The following is a 23,523-nucleotide window of genomic DNA, read 5'->3' as shown; positions in this document are numbered from 1 at the left end:
TTTAATTACTAATAAATTCTTTAATACATCTAAGCAAGCCACTTATTAAATGATTGTTATAAATATAACAAACAAGATAAGTTTGCTTTAAAACCTTCTAATTTACACTTTAGGGAATGGAACTTACACGAAATATATACAATGGTTGGCTTTGGCTGACCATTTCCTTCCCAAATAAGAAAAGGGTGTACATAAAAAGACAAAAGTTGTGCAAGTCTACAGCACCTGCTTTTCAGTGTAAATATGAAGAAACAATGGAAAGAAATGTCATGAAGGAATAAAAAAAAACCCAACTTCACACATGTCATGGTATCAAGAGGAACAAGGTGCACAAGCCCCCTAAGGGAGAGCTGTCTCTTCCCTACCCTGCATGAAATACCTCACCCAGAGCTATTTACTGCTCTTTCACAATGTCTCCCTCCTCCCTCCCCACTAACTTCTCAGCATGTACCATTTTGCATCTGCATCAAAATGAAATGAAAATTAAATTCAGCTACTGAATTACCATGGTTTGGGGTTTTTTAAGAAACCCCAGTAACTCCTTCCCCACCACACAGATCTACAGTCTTCAATACAAGATATGAAGTCATAAGAACTTGGGAGAAACTCTTCAAGCCCAGATTTCTCTCATCTCAGTTTAGCTCCTTGCTTTGTCTGTTACCTGGCTAATATTCAGCAGTGATTATACTGGAATAGCAGCAGGGCTCATTATGGATCACAGAAAATATCTTCAGCAGAGTGGGATAGGACATCAGGAAAGAAGCCAAGTATCGATCTAATTTAATGGAAATTCCAAACACAAAGTGAGGGAACAGCTCCGAATATCTGCACTGAGAAGGTCTTAGTGCAATTGTTCCTTGTCCTGCATTTAAGTCTGAAATGTAACCTTTGTGTAAGCCCCTCTCCTCCAGATAAGAGAGTCTGCTTTGAAGTGCATCCTGCTTCTTTTGAAAGGGCTTCTTCAGATGAATAGATGGAGTTTTCCAGGAGGAGAAAGGTTTAACAGCTCTCAACTTTGAAGGAGTCTTCCTGCACCTTCAAGACTCAAGTGTCCAAATAGCAACCCAGAGTAACTTCTCTTGCTTCACAACTGCAATGGTTCGAAAAATATACCATTTTTAAAAAGTGCTTAGACTGAAAGGGAAGGGAAAGCAAAATCATAACACCTTTGAATTAAAAAAGTCACTATTTTGACTAGGAAACAGTGGGACATGCACTTTTACAGAATGCATTTTTACACCTCCTTGCAAGGCTGAGTAATCCTCAGAGGAAATGTCAGAGGTTTTTCTACGGAGAAAAAATTTGTGGCCAAACTGCTTTCTCAAGAATGCATTCCCTCTCTGCCTTATTAAAAAAAAAACCCTCAAAATTCTGTTTGTTCACATCCTTTCCCATTTGGTGTCATTAATAGCACCTGAATAGCCACAGGATGAATTGCCATTTCAGTAGAGTGCTATAGTTCAGATCCTTGACTTAGTCCAGCAAGACTATTAGGAGGTGATCAATGGACCATTTACTTGAAAGACAAGCGGACAAATGGTTGATTTATCCTCATCCCAGCTGGCCACGTATTTCCTCAAGCAATCATGAAACGACTACAGCCATGAAGGCAGCAGCCACTATTTCTTCTACAGGAATTTTAATTGAGAAGGGGACTCTCAGAGCGGTTTTGGGACTCAAAGGAAAGCTGTGAGCACCAGGGGCTCTTTGATAAATGACTCCACAAGTCACCTGAAACAGCTGAACAGAGCCCAGTTCCCTCACCAATCACAAAGGCCCAAAAGGTGTTTCTAGGAATGACAAAGCAAATAGGACCCAGGACCACACAGATGGACTAAGTGCAGCAAAGCCAACTTCTTTGGCTTCCAGACATGACATAGAGCTCATTACCAACCCTTAAAAGAGAGCTGACATCTCTGATAGCTGTGAAGAGATTTTGCCTGGGAAGTCATGCAAAGGCACTTTTGACTGAATGCATTTTAGCATATGGTTGCCACCAATGTGATTAATGAACATGTGCTCACTTGCAACAAATGTGCATGCTGAAGTCCCTTTTGTACAAAATCTGGTGGAAAGAAAATGTCAAACTAGGATCCAAGGAATGTTCTCATGTCCAAGCTGCTTCTCAGAAGCTGGAAATTCAAGACAAAATGATGTGATGGCTCAACACGGCTATAGAAATTCCTGACTAACTCTTAAAATCTAAATGCAGCATTAACATTTTATATCAGCTGCCCAGGCAGAGGGCAAGAGAGCAAGCATGATCTACACCCCCTCCATCTATAACAGTCTTCATAGCTGCTGGAGAACCCCATTTGGAAAAAGCAGGCCCTGGTTCAGTCCTCTGCTCTGCCTGAGGGACTGCAAGCCCACATCTCACAGCAGGCTTGTGTTAACCCCAGAACAAGTGTTTGGCAGAAGAGTTAAATTGGAGCAACTGAGCAGATTTGCTTCCTGTTGAAGCCATTCCAGGAAAGAATTTGGTAACCTGAGTGTCAGAAGACCCAGGATACGCAAAAAAACTACTCAGAGCACTCAGCTATGAAAGGAATTGCCCCATTTTTTTTATTATCAATAAATAGTTGACAGTGAAGTCAGGCAGCAGATGCCTGTAATGGGACAAAATTTCTGCTAAATCCTCCTCACCAACACGTTCTACCTGTTCTCACTTCTCAGCAGGTTTGTGCAGGCTCACCTCTCCACGTGGGCCACAGAGCCATGTGTTCAGGCACCCAAATCTCCCTAGGCCCTGTCGTAGGAGCCCCAGAGCACAGGAGATCATCTCTGAGAACCAAGTGCTGAAAGTCCAGACCAGCAAGCCCTGTTTCTGGACACCTCAGCTGCCTCCGGTTTCAAATCACTGAGCATGCATTAGGAAACACGACTTTCACTTACCACTAACCTGAACCACACTTGAACCAGTGACTTAGGGTGAAAAGCTGATGAATTTTCCTGTCACTCAGAGTCATTCAGACCCAAAGGGTCTTTTCATTTCTCAAATGAAAAGACTGAAAGATTTTGTTGGAGGCCAAAACCTAAGTTATTTAAAACACTCAGTGCATATCTCCCTGTTAATTATGCTAATTAATTTCTGACACTTCTACTTAAATCTGTGTGATTTGTCTAAAACAATAAAAGCAATTAAAATCCTTTTTGTACACTAGATTGAAATTAAAGACAAGTTTTAATAACAAGTGAGTTTTGTTCCTGTACACTTCACAGTGTTAATGGGAAATATCTAGGTTATGAAAACACAGCTTTCTTTTTAAAAACAAGTAGCCACCATAGATTCAACTCTTATCACCTAATCAAGACAACTGAGTTCTTGTCATTCCCTTTGTTTCCTAAACGTACCATTAAACTGCTTCATGAGGCCCTGGGGGTGGTTTAAAGATGGTTATGAAATGCTAGAGCTAGCATTAAATGTTTCGTAAACACAAAAGATCCTACTATTGAAAATATTTAGGGCTTTTCTTCCCTTTTTTCTAAAGCCACACTGACAACTGTTGAGGCCCATCATATGTGGAAGGAAGGACACAAACACCAAGTTGGACTTTGAGCACATCACTCTTTGATCTGTTCTGTGGCCCATCAAACCACTGCAGCACATCTTTAACCAGCAGAGGAGTCCCAAGAGGAAACCAATATTAAGGAAACATTTATTTACCAAAGTGAGACCTATGCCTCGGGTTGTACTGCAATCTCCCATCTCCCCTGCCTTTATAAAGGCTTCACCTCCCAGCCCCTCACCCTTTCCTGGCACACGTTTGGTAGTTTTGATGGTGCTTGTGTAGAACTGAATTTTCCTTTCACCACACTCATTCACAACAGCAATTCACCATCTGGTGGCATAAAGCAGACAATCCCTTGGGACACAGAACACAAAAGGCAGGAGGGTCTGCAGCTTTTCAGACTCGGGACTGGACAAATTGCTGTGGCTCAACACCACAGCCCTCTGCAGTGTAAAACAGGTTTGTGTCCCCATTCAGCCGAGCAGCACGCCTGGATTGCCTCCAGCTCATTAATTTCATCCAATGTATCTGCTCGCTTCTCACAATGCTGTGTGGAACTGCCAGAACAAAATGGTCCTGGAAACAGCTGAAGGTTTTGGGCTTGTTGTTGGGTTAGGGGGGTTTTGAGGTTTTGGTGTCCGCAGTTTGATTTGGGGGTTTTGCTTGGGTTTGTTTCATTTTAAGTATTTTAAAAACAAAACCAACAAAGCAAATCCATCTTTTTTCTTTAACTCCTACCCCCCCAGGACATGCCAGCAGCAGGTATCTCTGCAGGACAGAAGATGTGCACCCACCCTAGGAGAAGCAGGCTGCACTTGGAAAGAACCTGGCTGCTTTTACAACAGCAACTTCCACTTCTGTGGAAGGAGAAGCAGGACACAGACTGGAATGGCCTTTCCAGACAGGAGCAGACAATGCAGCAGGCTGCTCTGTCCTTGCCACTGCAGCACTCCAGCCAGCATTTCATTATGCCTAAGTATGACAAGTGACATTGTACAGGTGCCATATCCCAAGATCTTCACAAAAACCAAAAGTATCTCTATAAGCTCTCCCAGCAGACAAAATTGAAAACTGTTAAATTGTACCAGAATAATACAGCATGTAGGAATTGTGTTGGGAACAATAAGCTACATCTTACTATATATTTCCCTCCATATGCAGGACTTACTAGAGGTCACTGAAAAATTTTGTTAAAATGGAGCCTGTTATTTTTGGCACCTTAAGTTACCTGTTGCAGGATATTGCTGTGAATATTAGAGCCATTCTATTAGTCATAGAAAACAAAAGAAACCCAAACCCATCTATCAGGTCTTTTCAGCCACTCTATAACAAGACCAAGGGACAGGACATCCCCTGAATCCAATGACTAATTTCAGTTAAATCTGACAACAAGGTCTGACAAGGTTAAATACTTAAACATTTAATGGAACTACCAGCCAGCAAAAGAGTAATTCCTAATAATTACTTCCTGAAAGGCTGTAATGTGAGCTCAATTCATGATAGGCAGATTTTGGAGTCCATGCAAGAGAGCCATTACTGAAACTCCAAACAAAAAATGTCTTAGCTGCTACTAGAAGATTTGAACCACAATATATATCCAGTATGGAAATCTTTCTTTAGTTCTGCTGATAGTAGAGCTGCTTTATCAGCTGTGTCTGCAGCATACTGATTAATCTTTTCTTCTTTACCCCCTGTAATTCATATATTATTCCAGATAAAAATATTGCCTTGAAACACGATATTTTTCAGTATTTTTCTTCCTCCTTCAACAAAAGTGCTTCATTGGTAAGGTGAAATTTTCAAATTTAACAGGATTTGGTTTGTAGTCAGCCTTTTTTTCACTAACAACTAGGGGATCAAATAGGGAAAAGAAGGAAGCTCCCTTACCCCATTTCTCAACACCCAAGCTTGGTGGAACAGCCAAGCTTGCATCTGCCCATCTTATAACATGCTGTTGGGTGAAAAACTTCTAATTTTATCAATCTTGAGAGAATCTGACTGGAGCTGATTTTTCTCTTTCTGTGGTTGGCCATAAAACTTGCTAAATGGTGTCATGAAGAGTTCATAGCCCATGTCAGCCATGAGAGGAAACATCTGAATCAGATTGAGCTCAGTTTTTTTTCTTTGGGTTTTGTGTTTTGGTATTTTTAGCAACAGCCAACAAAAGCTGTGCCCAGACCACCAGTCACTAGCATTATTGCATTGTGCTTGTGAAAAATACAGTGTGAACATGGAATTTACATCAGGGAAAAAGGCTTCATTTATTGCTGGATCCATGAGCAATATAACAGCCACACAGTGAGTGTACTTACCTTGTGGGTACACTGGCATATATTGCCATTTCCAGACTTCCAATAGAAAACATCATCATTATTATTATTATTATTATTATTTCCTTCTCAGGAATGCATCATGATACACTGACTCTTCATTATTAAATCTGTTTTCAAAATACTGGAGCAGTTGTGACCTTTTTACAGGAAAGTATTAAAGACCAAAGTGAATTCCACACTTCCATGACAAAGGCATGGTTCAGTCCTTGGGCCACTGTTATTTAAAGAATAAAAGGCTTCCACATTAAAAAGCAAGTAAAAATAAGTGGTAACAAGAAGGAAGAAGACAACTACAGGCATGAGAAGTAACCTATCAAAGCTAAATCAGGAAGATTTTATTATATCCAATGGTGACAACCTAGTATTCCAACCACAATCCATCCTCCTTTTCCTCCTCTGGAAACTCCTCTGGCAGACTGAGCACACAAATTTCTCATATTATTTGAAGCTTTACTTTTAGCTGAATAAACCTTTTGACTCCCTGCTTCAAACTCCTCCCAAAAGTCACCTTCAGTGTTAGCACCCAGTTTGTTATTCCTCTGCACACAGCTCTAAGCCCAAGAGAGCAACAAAGATCCAGATCAATCCTTACAACTCCAGCTTGCTCACAAATAAAAGGAGCTTGCCAAACCTTAAATGACCCATCACACAATTTGAAAACACAACACTGCTAATGAAATTTTCTTGTGTTTGTAGAACTGCTAAGGATCAGTGGTTTCTCCAAATACCTGGCAATTTCACTTCTGAAGCCCCACTACTGGAGCATCACCTGTTTCTGTGCAACATTGCTTCCCATGTACAAAATATTTCTTCATCTAAATTAATTTCTTCTTGCATTGCTCTTTCCACACTGAGCTTTCACTCTCACAATCTGCTTTTCCATCTTGCATATTAATGAGACTGAAGTGCTCATTCTGCAAGTGCTTATACATGTGCTGCACTGCACTTGCCAAGCCATGCTATTGTCTTTGAAGGGACTCTTGAGCACAAAAAGAAGGAGCAGAAAACATTTGGAAGATAGTGGCCCGACTTTACACACTGATGAAACAACCCCAGAGAATAACACAGCAGCAATAATAGCAACATCTGATCATCACTGATAATCTCAACACCAAGATGCAGGACTTCTTTTGAAAGGTGTGGGGAAGAGAGGCAGATGGAAATCTGCCAAGGACCGCTGTAGACTTTTCAAAGATTTTCAACACATTCAGGTACTCAAAAGGCCTTTGGAAACGACTGTGGCTTGATAATCAAAACAGACTTAACGTTGTCCTTGCCTTTTCTGCCACCAAATTTTAAAATAATAGACTGAGTACAACACAGTGCACCTGTTGCACACACGCTCTTAGCAAAGATGAAAGGGCTGTTTTGGTTCCATCTTGCATCAGCACAGGTAGGAGAACATGCAGGGAAGAAGCTTTAACACCATGGGAGCCATTTTCTTTCAAACCACAAAACAAAATTAGCAAGGCAAAGCAGCAACTCTTGCAATGGGCTGCATCACTGACACAGAACACAAACCAGGGTGTTTTGATGAATGGTAACTGAGAAGCATGACCTAAAGAACACAGGGTTCATTTTAAAAACTCCACTTGTTCTAAAATAAAATGTTACCTTTTCACCTTAGATTCCCAGAGCCCACAGTACTACTGATCATTTCCCCACAGTTTGACAAGAGGTCACTGACTCTGTCATTTGTTAGAAATGTAAGTTGAAATGTCTGCCTTGTTTCTCCAACAATCATCTCTCAAACCTTAACTAGAGCATCCTCACTACACTTAAAACTCTACAGTCATGACAGAGAAGAGGAGCATCAAAAGCATCCTGTGACTAACCTTGACTTCCTAAACAGCTCTGAGATATTCCTGATATGTAATTGTGTTTGCCTTCTGATGCATGACAGACATCAAACATCAAAATGATGATATGAGTGTCACAGTGGTTTCAGCAGTACTGAGAATAACTGTTTATGATCCTAAACAGCTTGAGTTACAGAAGAGGAATTTCTAGGGCTGTAAAGTTCAAAGCAGTATAATTTCTGACACTTGATGCCACTCTTTTATATTTTCAGAGCTTCATGTTCCAATCCTGTCACAGAAACTGTTATTTCCCGGTATTTTGTACTGTTCCTGTGCCTTGTAGCAGTTCATGACTGACTTCCTCTGCAGCATCTGAGGAAGCCTGTAAGTAAATGTTAACTGAGGGAAATAATGAAAGGAACTGCTTCAACCAGTTCAGATTCAAAAGCAGCTGCACTTTGTGGCAGGACTCAAACACCACCTGCCCTGGCCCTGCTGTCCCCTCTCACCTCACAGAATCATTCCATTTGGAAAACCCCTCTATGATCAAGTCGAGCCATTAACCTAAGACTGCCAGGTCCACCACTGAACCATTTCCCTAAGCACCACACCTACACCTTGAACACTTCCAGGGACAATGATCCCCCACCTCTCTGGGCAGCCTGTCCCAGTGCTTGATCACCCTTTCAGTGAAGAAAAGAATGGAATAATGCCCCAGAGCTGGACTCCAGTCAGGCACTTCTGGATCCCACAGGTGGGGACAGCTCCATCCCAGGGCCCATCCCCTGCTCCCTGTGCCCCCACAAAGCCCTGGCACACTGTTCCACCAATGCTACAAACCACAGGGACAGCAGGGAGCCCTGGCACACTCTGCACTGCAAAAACAAACCAAAACTCACACACACATGCTCCCCTCTCCCCCAGCTCACTCGTGCCAGGTCCCCAGCACCGCTCAGGGAGGTGACATTGGCAGGAGCTGCTGAGGCACGAGGTGGTGCCACCTCTGCCCCCACAGCCACCCAGGGATGGGCACGGGTCAGGAGGTGGCCCTGGCCACAGACATGATCTGACCAGAGCAGCAGGCTCTGTTCCCAAGCAAGACTAATAAAAAATGCAAAAAAAGAGTGGTTTTATTTTGTCTGCTTTTAGGGCCCACAAGGAGCTGAGTTTCCTTCTGCCTCCTTCTCTCTCCTGATTATAAACACAGAGCTTAGAAAATTTCCTTACTCTTGGTTCATTTTTATCGGGTCCCAAAACAGTTTGGAGAGTGCACTGTCAGAAAGTACACCCACTTCAATCCTAATTACATAAATATACACAAGCAGCACTAAAAAAAAGTACCTCAAAACACCATCTAATTAAGAACTCTATACGTATGTGGTCTGATTAAAACTGTCAATCTTCTTTTGCTTAGGATCTTCTTGACGCAAAAACCTTGAGAACTGTATTTGATTTCATTTCAGGGCCTTAGGACAGTACCCTTCCTTGGTCCTGTCACTCTCCCTCAGCAATGTAACATCCATAACCAAGTAAATCTTTCCAAATCCTGCAAGTAGCCACTAACCCTTCATCACAAAACTTCAGATGTAAGCTACAAAAAAAAAAACATCAAACTTAACACAGATGAAAACAGATGTGATCTGCCCCATCATGAATCTGTTTAAATGCAGATTTTGGGTATCTGCTACTGTACTATAAGGTTATGTATCCATATACTTTTATACAGTGGACTTTCTGAGAGGCAAATACTTGGTCTTGGCTGCACCCAATCTCATATTTTATTATTGTTAAGAACCATCATTTACGCCTGAGCTTAAATCACAGAGCATAATTTGATTTTTTGAGAACAGTACTGGAAAGAAAACAATGTAGAAGCTTTCATTTAAATTCTACAGAGTTTAACAAGCACTTGAGGAAAGGAAACACAGAGAAAAGGCAATAAGTGCTATGTCTCTCTAAGAAAAATGAGCGATTTATTTTAAAATAAGATCTTCATGAAAACTACACCCCAAGTACTGCAACTAGGCTTCAGCATCTCAGGCTTTTCCTTAGGAATGTAGTTTAATATTTCGCTTTGAGTGCATTTCCCCACCTCACACCCAGACACACATCCAAGGTCATTGAAATTAGAAGTGTGCCCAGTTCTGTGAGAATCTGCCCACAATAACAGAGATCCTGACAGCATGATGACTCAGAAATTATCAGAAGACACAAGAAATCACTTTAGTCCAAATATCCTGATACAAAGGAACTGAGAAAAGTCCAAAAACATTTGCATGATTCCCAGAGTAAATCTACACAAGAATCTCAGCCTCCACTGCATTTCTTTCTTCTCTATGTTTCCTAGTATTATTATTAACATGGCCATAGAGCATTGACTGCTGGTAGGTGCTAAATCTCATCGTTGTTCCTATTAGGGAATTTACTATCAGTAAAAAATCATCAATGAGACATAAGATTTGAATGCTGACAAAATTAACTTTTACTGCTAACATTCATCTCTGTTACTGGGACCACATCTTTCAGTATTAAGGCCATGTCCATTTACAGAAATAAATGGGCACACAGCAACACTTAAACTCTGAACAAGGCATCCTGAGCCCTTATAACTGCTTCAAAACCTCCAAATGTATCAGTGAAGACTATTTTCACTTTTGATTCCCCAAGAAATTAGCAGAGGAAAAAGAAAGGGAAAACACAGCAATTTCATGTGTATTATTTCTGTGCAGTACTAATTTGTGGGTTGAGACATTGACTTGATAGCACCTCAAATCTTTCAATGTATATGTTATCAGTTTGTAATTTCCTCTATTCATTTTAGCTTCAGAGGAGATGCCTTGATATTCCTAGTAAAAAATATATATAAATGTCTCTTGACTCTGCCACGGAACCATGAGTAATATTGTATTGTTACCAGCACTCACGTAAAAGTCATTCACTTCATTATTATTCAACTTTAAAGTGATATCTTTGTGTGACAGTCATAATTTTTACTTCTTTTCAACTTTATAGCTATGTGTGCCATTACTTAAATACTAGCATTTAAAATGTTTCCCTGTACTGCTTCAATTGCATTACCCAGTGTCATTTTGGAAAGGCAGATCTGCCTGCAGCTTCTGTTGGGTAGTAACAATTTTTAATCAAGTTTTGGAGAGTTGTGGCATTTTTTAATGAGGAGAGAAACAGCAGTCAGGAAAGGTATTCCCACTGCCAAGAGCATGCTGTCTCAGGCCGTTTTTTAGAATGCTTCCACCTTTCCCCTACAGCATCAGGGTTGTCATCAGATGACTTTTAAGGTCCCTTCCAACCCAAAGCATTCTATGATTCTATAAAATGCTTGTGTCTAAGCATCTGTCCATAGGCTTTTGAAAGTTTAGCTTAGTACAGATATCACACATAGAAATACTAAAAATGTCCTTTCCAAAGAGGCCACTGTAGGATGAAAGGCAAAAGATTGCACCTGCTTTTGGAGTGACCCTCTCCTTCTTTAATTCACATCTACATCACCGAAGAGAAGGAGCTAATACAGGACCAGGATGGGGCATCAAGCTGGTAAGTCATCATCCTTTTCTCTCCAGAGAGCTCCAGTCAATGCTGATCTGGCAGGGATTCCCCTCAATGTTCAGAGAGCAGGAAAGCACCTGTGCCTCGTGCCTGTCCTTGAAGGCCCTGGGGCTGCCCACGCATTTCTGGGAGCTCTCAGGCTGCTAATGGAGTCTCCCAGACCCTGAGCCTTGGATAGACTGTCCCGTTCACAGGGCTCTGTCCTTAAATGCAGTGCACTTGTTTCAGAGCAGGCACCTCTGCAGGTTTTCTCCACAGTCCTCATAGCAGAGAATCACTGTGCAAGTCCCCTGTCCTCGACATTAGGGACAGGACACCTTCTCAGGACTGAGGTGGAAACTTGAATTGACTTCTCTATCCCCAACTTCAGGCCCCAAGTTTCCCATTCTGGCACCATTCAACTCAGTTATTACCTGTCTGAGTTAGGCTATTTCACACCATAGTTGCCTAAGGGATGTTAAGGCATTATAAACAAACACACATATACATATATATACACACACCCCTCTTATCACTCTAAGAGTCATAGAAAGGGCCCACATCCAAAACTCCACCTCCAAGTGGAAACCGACTTTCACATCATTGGCTTCTTGTTCCTTCTTCTCCCATTGCTTTAAGCCCCTGCCTCTCTTATACTTTCTTAAAATCTCCTCTTGTTCAGTTAATAGCCAGCTGCAAATAAATCACCTCTAAAGAAAAAGCCCAGAAGGTCAAATCTGCCTTTCCAAAATGTCAATAGGTAATGCAATCAAAGCACTGCAGGGAAACATTTTAAATGCTCATAGTTAAAAAATGGCACACATAGTTATAAAGTTGAAAAGAAATTAAATATTCTTACAGGGAAAATCCCCATATCTCTGAAGTTGAATTTTCTCCACCTGATCACAGAACAAAACTCCTGCTTTACTACCAAGAGAGAAACTAAAACTGTGGAGATCAACCTATTCAACACAAAAATCATCCTGCAAAAAGTAAGGTGATACAGTGACTTCAGACTTAATATTTCTTTCATTTTTTGCTACACTGCCTGCTTAAATGTTTCTATTGTGATGTGTGACAAGGGAACATTTAATGGACCTGCACCTGGATGGATGTAGGTTTTCTTTTACCTTCAAGGTTATTTTCATAAAAGCATTACATTTCCCCCTTTTATCACAAAGCTGCAGAGTACTTCAAGTCCTTCATCTGCAACTTATGAGTTCCAATACAATTGCCAATACAGGAAATGATAGGCCTTGTCTAGTTAGGAACATCATCCTCTCCTCCCCTCCCTGCACTTGAGAAATATTACAAATGAGTCATTATGGAAAGTGCTCAGCAAGCCAAGCACTGCAGTATATGCAATTTGGGAGCTTATTTTCCTCTCAGAGTAATAAATTTGTGACAACCCATAGTTCTTCAGTTTAATCTGAACAATTGTATTTCTATTAGATAGAAATGCCAATTTCCTTGTATCTTGCTTCTTAACCTCTTGTAATTATCTCCCATGCTATGCTTCCTGAATCTCCATGCAGAAAACTGCACTCATATGGAATCCTGTTCATGTGTCAGCAGCCCAGGATGCTTGGGAATGCTGTGATGCAGAGCTCCAAAGGGGCAGCATTTGCCACCTACTGAGGCAGCCCCTGTTCCCCACAAGAGCCTGCCAAAATATGTTTTCAAACACCAAAAGAAGCTTAAATTGTTCTAAGAAACTAAATAAAGAATGGCTAATGGGATCACAGCTAACACTGTACCTCTTTTCTCTCCCCACAGCAGCCCTGGAAATGGCAGTGGTTTGGGGCTGAAAGGCCTGACATAGGCACTGCTGATAGGGATAACTCCAGGAGAAAAGAACTACCATGGCTACCATGGAAGAGGAGGGAGATAAAAGCACACAGAAGCCACAGACATAAAAGTCACCTGCATTTTTTCACAGTAAAAAGGCAAAACAAAGGCTCACAGACGTTCCTGAAAGCAGGCAGACTCCCTTTACATGGACTCCAGCAAGCCAACCCAGCAGCATTCAGCATTTTGATCCCCCACTTATGGGAGGAGACAGCATTCTCCTCAGAGGAAAGAAATATAGGCCCTAGACTCTCAGCCCTCTCACAGTGATGCTTTCCACTTGGTAAATATCTCCAGCTTTTTACTTAGACATTATTAAAAAAGCAAATTAACAAAAAACCCAGACAGAAAAACACCAAGAATCTTCCAAAAAAACCAAAAAATAAAAAAAAAAGTACTCACATTTCCTCGGTCGCCTGCTAACACCTACCCTTGGTGAGGAGTTCCACTGGCTTTTTTATCTCCTCCCCTAATCAACATCTACTAATTACTTACCGAGTTGCAGCTGTTTCCCCTGCACCCTAACCTTTCACCCAAAGAACCAGCAGGTTCCTCCTTACACAATCAGGAGAATTGGTTGCACCTGTTGCATTGCTGCTGCACTCTCCTCATTGCAAGTTTAATATTCGTGCATGGAGCCAGGCACGAAGGATGGTACAAGATATATTTCTTAAAAATACACTAATAATCCCAAGGAATTGCCTTAGACCCTAATTGCAGATCCCTCAGTAACAGAGTAACCTGTCTCAATTGAGTGCAATTTGGAGCTAGCTGTAATGAATCTCCACTGATTAGGAAGAACATTGAAGTGTAGCAAGTTTTTCCTCCTCTTCACTTGATCACTTCATCTAATTATTGGACATCTTTATTACCACTTTTAACCCTGTATTTAAGGCTAATCCTGCTTTCAGCATTGTTAATTCTTGTTACTTTATCTGTGTCTCTATTATGGGCTGTTATTGGCCTTAAGGCCCGAAATTTTTCTTTCCCAGTATTTGACAAGTGCTGACTTGTCAAATACTGGAATTGGTTTGGTGACACTTCTTTCAGCAAGGCTTTCCTAGAATGCCAAGCCCTTTCCAGCTCAGCAGTGAGAAGTGGGTAGCTGCAGTGCTGACCTTCAGATGGAACCAGTGCTCAGTCTGTCGCAGGAACAGCTCAATCTAAGGAATTCTTTTGGTGAAATTGGTTTTAAAACACCATGATCAGCATATGGTTGAGAACTTCAATTCTAGTTTTCAATTGAGGTTTTATTCTGCTCAGCACTGGGCTTGATCCAGGAGCCTGTGGATGCTTGTTCTAAGCAATCTTTCTGTTAAACAGAATGTGAGCTCAAAAAACCCCCTTTTTTTCTTCAGCACTTTATTCCAGATTTGCTGTCCTGCACAGCCACTGGGGTAAACAGCAATTACACTGTATTATTTTGAATGAAATCTCACCAGTCCAACATCATCACTAATGAGGGTCATGATATAGCCCTTCTGGCAACTGGTAGCTCAGCTAAAAGTTATTGCTGTCACTCATGATAATTATCCATAAGAACTTGAAAAGGAAACAATTACTGCTGTACCAAGCCACTCAGTGGCTCCCTGATTTTAAATTCCACTGCAGTTACATTATTTTGACATATGTCAAGTGACACATCAGAACAGAAAAAACACATTTAAAGCTGAAAAGTACCTTTTCATTCTTTGCATCTGATTTCTGTATCGCTGAAGAAAATTAAAGCTTTTCCCTTGATTTCTAGCAATTACATTAAAACAATCAGAGGAATCCAGTTTCCTTTTTGCTTTTTCAACTGCAGCTACACATAGCCTTGAGTCAGAAGATACATTCAGTCAAAAGGACAAAACTATTGAGTTTGAGATATTATGGCACTAATCAGCATCTATAATTATATGATTCTTATTCTTGCAAAGATTTTTGCAAAGAAATTAGACAAATAGATGACTTTAAATGAATATATGTGTGTTTGATAAAGTGTTCAACAAAAAGAATTGGGAAAGAAGGAATGGCAAATCAAGGTATTAAAAAAATATCAGCTTATTATAAGACTGTGGTTTGGTTGGTTGTTTTCTTTTTCTCACATTGCCTTCTGGAGGAAAACAGCATTATCTCAGATTTTGCTTGGATAAACTAGGTTCTAGAGAGATACTTTTTATTTATCCATGTATCATCCAGACAGGGAAACCACATCCAGAATGAACTCAGGCACAGCATATGGATCTGAATTATTTCTGTAAGGGATAACCTCTGGAGTCCCTCTGCTTTCCCCTGATCATCAGAGATCTCCCTGGTGCTTGATGAAAATGTCAAAGTTGCAGCATCAGTGAGGGGAAAGGACAGAAACCACCACAATTGTTCTGTGGGGGTCCAGAATCCCACTGCATCCTTCGGTCCCCCAGGGAACAGGAGTGTGGAATCAGCTGGGAGCTGGTTAGAGCTGTGCCACTGCAGCCACACAAACCTCTCCTCAATAACAAATCTGCTGTGTGCACTCACAGCCTGCACACCCATATGGCCCCCTTCACACTGCTCACGCAGCAGATTTCCGTGGAGTAACAGCCAAAAATTCAGCATCAGATTCAAATGGTGACAACAAAACAGGTCATAAGAACACCAAATCCACTGACTGGAGGTGAATCTAGTGCAAGGTGTTTCCTAAGCAATATCTTGATTTTCCTCTCAGCATTTCTATATCTGCACATAAACAATGAATTCCTGGCTCTTGAGATATTTGCTGCTTAATCAACAAACACACATCTGGAGCTTCATCTTTTTTTTTTTCTTCTTTTTTTGTACTGAGATTCTCTGTGGTTTTTGTCTCATTTCTCTTTAGTATAACTATTTCTATTTTCCTTATTACATATAGAAACCAGAAAATCAGAAACCTAGTGCATTGTTTTTCACCTGGAAGAGGGTGAGCTATTAAAGCTCCCAGGACTCTGAAGGAGACAGTGTTTACATGAAAACTGTCTCTCAGAATTCAGCCTCTACAAAGGCATCAATGAGTAATCAAATTCTGGCAACTCTGCAAACTTACTGTCCTCTGACTTTTAGTCTGAATAATTTATTTTCTGTTTGAGCTGCTGCCTGGAAGGAAGCATATACAACACTGATGGGGTAGGATGGTACACTGATGCTGTAGTTTGATGATTCAGTCTTCAAAATGTTACATCTCAGGATGAATTTTCCCTTTGCTAGACATACTTGTATTTACAGAACAGCAAGGCAACCCTGTGGAGATGAAATCTAGATAAACAGTGCATCAGCACAAAGTAAACCTGAGTAAACCAGGAAAGAAAAATGTTGCTTTAATGAAGAAATTGAAGGGAGGAATTTACTTTGTTCTGATAAAAAAATCCTTGATAATTGTTTACCTGTCTTGTTAGCTCCATAGTTTGAGGGGGATTGGTGTAATCAACTCTTCTCTGCTGCTGCTGCTTAAAACAGAGATAGTATGGTGATTACATATTTTAGATTTCTCTTCAAATCAAACAAACAAACAAACAACACTTTCAAAGCCTGGAGCAGTAGGAGCTTCCCGGGATGATGGCTGAGGTCTGAGTGCAGCAGAGAGAACAGTACTCTCAGATGTCTCTGTCTCTTGGATTCACCACTGAATTCCCAGTCCCTCACCTGAGACACTGCTTTCCTTACCTGGAAGGAATGGCAGAACCAGGCTGGCACACAGCAGCGTTTGCTGAGCTCTGCCAGTCCCCAGCGCTGCTCTGCTAAAGGCCCCTCAGCCCCAGCCAAGATGTCTAACAATTTTACATCTTGTCAAGGCCCCTATCTGCCTCCAGGCTGCATTTTAGCAATCCACCTCCCTTTCCCGATGTTTTTATAATCCAATATAATGCTGGTATTTTCCCAGCAAGGGAGGAGGAGAGGAAGAGGAGCAGTGGCTCTGTGCCAGCTGCTTCCAGCAGGGCTGGGACACGACCCCTCCCGTGGGGGTTTGCTGCAAGGCTTTGCCTCTGGGGCAGGAAAACCAACGGGAACCCACATGGAACAGGGAGCACAGGAATGCAAGGCTGCAGCAAGGGAAAAGGGATGAGCCTTTTATCCCTTCAGTCTGATTCTCAGAACGAGGAAAGCTGATTAAAGTTCCCATTTCAGGGCTTGAATAGCATCTGACCAAACAGCTCCAGTACACAGGAAGTTGTTCCTGTAGGATCTGTGTTTCTAATCATGCTAAGAAGATGCCAAATGACAGGGAGTCCTCCCAAGAGGCCTGACCTCTTTACTAGGAGTTAAATATGTTGAGATGTGAGGGAAGCAATCTATTAGACAAACATTAGATTCAGAAGACTGATTTTAATGGGATATGTTTACTGCCTGAACCAAAGGCAATCCATCAAACCTCTCCTATGCTGCAAAAAGCAGGGAGAAGATGCACTAGACTTATGGGCTGTGGACAGTGCTGCCATCTGAGCCATGTTCACTGCCCTGAACAGGGCTGCTGAGGCACTGAAAATCTGCCAACCAACCCAAATAACATACACAGTCTTGGGGACCTAGACAGTAATTGGTGCAGAGGATTTGACACTAAATATTTTCTTCTTGGGAACATGCAGCCTCTGAGAGAAAAATGAGCATTTGCTGAGTTCTCCTACAGGTGTAAAACAATAACTATTTCCCCCTGCCATTTGGCAAGGTGTTGAGAGGTGGTTAAGTGACCCATGGCCTTGGACTCTCACTACAATTAGGTGTCAGTAGCATTTTTCTCCTAATTTTGTAGCATTCCTCTCCTCCATTAACCAGGAGAGGAATATGAGAAGTCTGCAACCCGCCAGAGAACCCCACTTTGCTTAAGTCACTCCACCAAAACTGACCCACGAGCCCTCAGCCCCTTGGATGGGACCATTGCTGTGGCCGTTCTCCCTGCCAGTTTGTGAACTTCTGCTTCTGGACTCAGCTACTGAAAAGTTTCTAAAACACATGAAGCATTCATTACATAGGGCAGAATGAAGCAAACTACTGTACTAAAGGGTGATGAAGATAAAATTTCCAAGTGCAATGACTTATCACGGAATACACTGATTTTTTAAAGAATTGACATTGTGAACAAAGTCTCCAGAGAGAAAAGAAAGGAGAGAGAAAAAAAAAAAAAAAAAGGAAAAAAAGGATACAAGGATACAAGGGTACAAGGGTAAGGAGAAACTACACTGAAAGTCCCATGAGTAATTCCTATCAATATTTGCATTATTTCTAGCCACAGATAAGGACCTTTTGTGCTAACTGCTAATATATTAATTCTGAGGCATATCTGTGCAGTGTTTGACAGCATCTGTCATTAAAACATAAGGCACTTTGTAGCCTTGCCAGAGGACCAAGCCTCTCCTTGTTCCCCTTCACTGGCTGCCTGTGACAACTCTTTCCTCTCCAGGACGTCTCAGGAAGTGCTGTGTGTCCCACTGCTGAACCAGGAGCTGCAGTGTGCCATGGAAAAGGCAGTGGGAACAGGGAGGCCATGTAACAAACCCCTGTGATATTCCTCATGGAATAACATCAGGTCCTGAGGAGAAGCCCACCTTGTACTCTTTGGCTTTCTCACTGCAAATGACTTTGCTGCCTCTCTTGCACTTGCTGTAAATAAGAATTCCCCTGAAGTCAGTGGATTTGCACAGCTGTAAAACAAGAGAAAAGACTGTATAGAATAAAGCAAGAAGGCAGAGCTTTGCACATTTTAGTAGATCCAAGATTAAATCTATTTTCAGCCCCTGTCAAAAACAGAGAAAAGGAAAGTTTGCTTTGCCTTGCTATTTAATAAGAAGTTTAAATATTACAATGCTGTGTTCTATGGATTAGAAATTCAAACAATAACCTAGTGTGATATTTAGTTTCACCCCCTCCCCTTTGTTCATGTGCGTGTTTTTACCCTACAATACAACATTTTGCCACTTTAAAAAGTTGCTGTGGAGGTGTTTCTAGAAAATATTCAAATATGTAGATGGGACCCGAATACCCCCATAATGCCTCCAAATAGCATCAGGAGACAGGAAACAAAAATGACAGCTAAAATGAATTCTCTGTTTCACAGCATCATCCAAAGAGAGTGAAGTCCCTGATTCAAAACATGTCTCAGGCCATGCCCTCTCTGAGAAGTTGTCATCAGAAACAACAAAGAAACAGCACGTATTTCTTGAGTGGAAACTCCCTCAACACATTTCTGGAAGCATCAGGAATTATTTTAAAAGTTCAAGAAAGATTTTCCTGGTATCAGCCTTAATCTATATAACCCTGATGCCTTATAATGTTCTATCGATGCCTGAATAAAAGTATCTTAGTCACATATCAACTTTTCCTTATGCTTTGTATCATTGTAGCTCCAGGTAAAGAGGAGCTGAAGGCTTTGAGCTTTATATCCAGGATATCCTGGAAAAAAAAGCCCCAAAATTGTAGGAGAGTTCTTCAATGAGAAAACAACTCCAGTTTGTTTCTCTTGAGCATTTTCTGACCCTTTCCTGACCATGTTTGAGACATTAGTGCTGCCAAGATTGGAAAGTCATTGTAGCTGGGTTTGACTTACTGTAAGGTATTTACACCCACCACTGAGACAGGGGCATTGCTTCAAAGAGCACAGCAGATGTGCACAGCAGTATTAAACTAATTATCAGCATCACTGTTGACTTTCCCTTCCCACACTCTTTGTCTTTCTAATTACAACTACAAATACACAACCTACGTGACCCCCTCCCCATTTATATGCACCAACCACTGAAAAATCCCCTGTGCAATCCCCCATGCAATCAGGTGGTGGTTAACACCAGTCCTCTTTGGAGAATAGCCATCTACTCTGAACACATATTAATTAAATCAAAAGATACTTCTGGGAGGTATTTCATTTTCCTGAGTCAACATAACCTCATCTAATGTCTGGGAGCATCACTTTTCCCACTGTGACTTGCTGTGCTTAACAAAGCCCTGGGAAGATATTTAAGGGCAAAAATCACAGTTCACGTGCTCTGCCTGCTGCATATTTGTTTCCACTCACAAAAAAGTGTGCTGCTCCTACCTGTGCAACTTATTGCACCTGTCATGAGCTGCTTAAAGCTCAGGACAAAAGGGGTTCTGGCACCTATTTTGGAATTTATACCCTTTCAAGCCAAAGTGACAAGAAGACATTCACTGGCCTCTAGCTCCCTTCCGCCACCTCCACAGCAGTGGGTGACATTTTTTAGGCACCATCTGACATCCCCTGGGAAAAATGTGCTCAGTCTGAATAGTGAATTGGGAGGCAAAAGGGTGTTTGCCTGTATGTTTTGCTTGTTTGTTTCTTTGCCATTCTTAACTGCACACATTTGCATAAAAGAAAGAATGTTGTTTCATCTTCTCCCAGAGCTGATTTCCCATCTGAATCTGTTGATGACAGCTTAATCATTTCCACAGCAACCAAGATCATGACATCAAACAGGGTATAAGCAGCAGGGACAGATGATCTCTCAGGAAACAGAGGTCCTCTTCCATGTACATAGATACTCTGTAAAACAAGAGAGAAAGAGAAATACAGAGAATATCTGCCACTCACAAAAACGTGATGGCTCTAAGAAGCTAGACACTGTCCATTTGTTCTTTCACTGTCTGTCTGCTGCTGATTAACAGTGCAAAATTACATCATGTCTTATGGTTTTAAACAGTATTAAACGACAGACCTAGCATGAGGGACAGACAACTTCCTTGGGCAGAGCTGGAAAGGCAGATGTACGTGCAGTTCCTCTGCCAGGCACAGCCCATGCTTCAGGTGGTTGCAAAGGAATCCTTCTTGGTCTGTTTGGCAACTTTGCTAATTTTGATCTAAATGAGGAAAATAGAATTGCGACCTTAAGCCTTTCATTTCATTAATTTCGGGAGCTTTTACTTTGACAATATCCCTTTTTGTGATAAAACAAAAACCAAACCTATGTTCTTACTAGTGAGGCCTTTTTTATTCAGCCTTTCTGAATTAGGACCCCAAAATCTGACCTTTCAGTAAAAGAGTAACACATCACAACAGAGGTTGTAACAAGCAGAGCTGTTGGGTTCAGCTGCTGCAGCTCCCTAACTTAACAGAGCTGTGCAGGTGGATGGAAACGGCTGCATTTGCTGAATGTTTGGGATAAATCAAAATGACTGCTTAGTTCAGGGATGGCCAGTTCCATGCAGCTCTGAATTATTTAATCTTACCACCATGCCAAGCTCTGCTGTGGCTCAGGGCCACACGTGTGTCACACACTGGAGTTAGGGACAGGCTCGTGCCACACTGAATGCATGACATCAACCCGGCAAAATTGCCGTGGAAACTAATATCTGACACAGGAATGAACTAAGTAGAGCTGCCAGAAGAACAGGTTATTGATCACCCTGCCTTCTGGCTGGAAATTAACGCTGCCACGAGACAGAGAGCAGCCCCTTTCCGAGGGGATAAATCCCAGGAGCGGCTGGGCCGGAGACGTGCGGCCCTCAAGTGAGAGCTGCCGGTAATGCAGGCCGGGCTGAGCTCACGCCGAGCTATATGTGTGTGTGAATATTGATAATTCGTACATCATGAGTGCTCTGTGAGATGTGGAATGAGTATTGTATAGGATATAGTATGATTTCTAATCAATCATGAAGGGCACACTAGCCAGAGACAAGGGATTGCTACAGGGAGTGAGCGAGGAAACCACAGCTGGCAGCAGAGGAAAGGAATCCAGATTTACACACGAAAAAGACTGGCCTGAGACAGGAGATGGATGTTCTCTCTGGAATAAACCAGGAACCACCCAGCGGTGACGGCCCATGAGGATGTCTGACCTAGATAATCTGAGCCATCAGAAACTTACATCTGAAATACATATTCCAGGAACTCGGCAGCAAAAATACATCAATTCCGGGACGAAAATACATCTATTCCGGGACGAGCTTAGTTGGGCTTTTGCACAGAGAAAAGAAACTACATTAATATGGGAAAACCTGAAAAAATACAAGAGTCCTTAATGGAAGAGACTCTGCCTCTGGCTAAAAAACTGTATTTAAGCCTCTACCAGCTTCTCTTTGTGAACATTGCGGATTCACTGCTAGCAAGCTTGAATTCCATGTTCACCCAGCTCCAGTCCCAGGGTCAGTGCTGTTCCTTGATTGTTGGCTGTCAGGACTGTATAGCGGTTGCGAATAAATTATATTTTTATTAAATTGGCTGGGTCAGTTTTTTACCTATAACAATCTTCTGCTCATGCTCAGGTAGCAGAAACCTGGGCACACATGAAACCCATCTCACTCTTCCCACTCTGGGTGGTTACAGACTTCTGGTAGATTTTGGCTGAAAAGCCAATGGCAAGATTAGTACAGAAATGTCTGCACCTATCTTGGGTCAAATGCAACAGTGACACCTCCAACCCCTGGCTGGGGAGATGAAGGCTGTAGAGCAAACTCAAGGCAAAAGTGGAAATCACGAATGTCTTACTGATTAGAATAAGCCAAACTGCAAAAACTGGGGGGTGAACACAGAGTTTAGGCGTCCAAATATAATTTCTTCCCCAAAGTGTTGGAGAGGAACTTTGTCATGAGTTTCACCATGAGCACTCTCAATTTCCAATTTTACTGTGGTGGAGTGGGGTGTTCATGTGAGAACATGAGCCTCACGACAAACTGTGGTGGCCAGTGCAAAACAAAACAAGACAAACAAACAAACTGCAGTTATATATCGTTTAAAGCATCAGGAAACAAAGGATCACAACTTTTTTTCCTAATCGTTATTTGCACCAACTCCTCAATGATTTAGGAATTCTGGTTCATGAATTCTGAAATGCTCTAAGCTGGACATACTCCCTGGTGACTACTTGAGTGCTCTAAAGAATGTAAATCTGCCATTTTTTATTGCTGCCTGCCCACAGCTTCAGGCCATTTATCAAAGAGCACTGCACACTCTCACCCTGGAGGCTGCCCTATCATCCCTCTGGCAGGATGGACTCAGGGAGCCTCACACAGCTCTTGATTCATACAGTTATCCTGTTGCAAGGAGCTAAAACTCCTTTGTACCAATTGGTAGTATTTTTAAAAAGGAAAATTTGGGATGCCTGAAATAATACAAAGCCAGATACAAATTTGATTTGAATGGACAAAACAAATCTGTGATTTTTTTTTCCCCCTCACAATTCAGGTTTTAGCATGTTTTACACTGATTTTTCCCCTGTGCAAAGGGTTTTCCTGTTAGAAGGTATCTTTTTGAATGGCTGTACATACCAGCATAAACTGTCAGGAGGGCTTTAGTAACAACAAAATATCCAAATTACCCTTCCAGGGAGCCTTCAAAGGACTTTTCCTGTGTTTGTACGCAGATTGCAGGCAAGCACTGTGAACATTTTATGCAAATGGTAACCAAAAGAAAGATGTGATGTGCAGCACAAAAATTTCCCCAATCGTTGTTACCCTTGTCACAGAATCTTAGAACCGTTTAGCTTAAAAAATACCCTTAAAGCCATCAAATCCAACCCCTCACCTGGCACTGCCAATCCACCCCTAAAT

General features: G+C 41.7%; 1 long non-coding RNA gene across 1 annotated transcript in view; it reads right to left on the bottom strand.

The window, feature by feature from the left end:
- The window catches only part of LOC135306352 (uncharacterized), a 117,057-nt gene continuing 93,534 nt past the window's right edge, over positions 1 to 23,523 (bottom strand). The window contains exons 13-15 of the long non-coding RNA XR_010367152.1: positions 18,573 to 20,521; positions 16,416 to 16,475; positions 1 to 1,090 (exon numbers count right to left, since the gene is read on the bottom strand). This is a non-coding gene — a long non-coding RNA (uncharacterized LOC135306352). The remainder of the gene's footprint in view (positions 1,091 to 16,415; positions 16,476 to 18,572; positions 20,522 to 23,523) is intronic.

Source organism: Passer domesticus, chromosome 8, assembly GCF_036417665.1.
Source record: "Passer domesticus isolate bPasDom1 chromosome 8, bPasDom1.hap1, whole genome shotgun sequence".
NCBI classification, from domain to species: domain Eukaryota; kingdom Metazoa; phylum Chordata; class Aves; order Passeriformes; family Passeridae; genus Passer; species Passer domesticus.
Note: the sequence above shows the minus strand (reverse complement) of the source record. Positions and strands in the feature narration are given on the sequence as shown.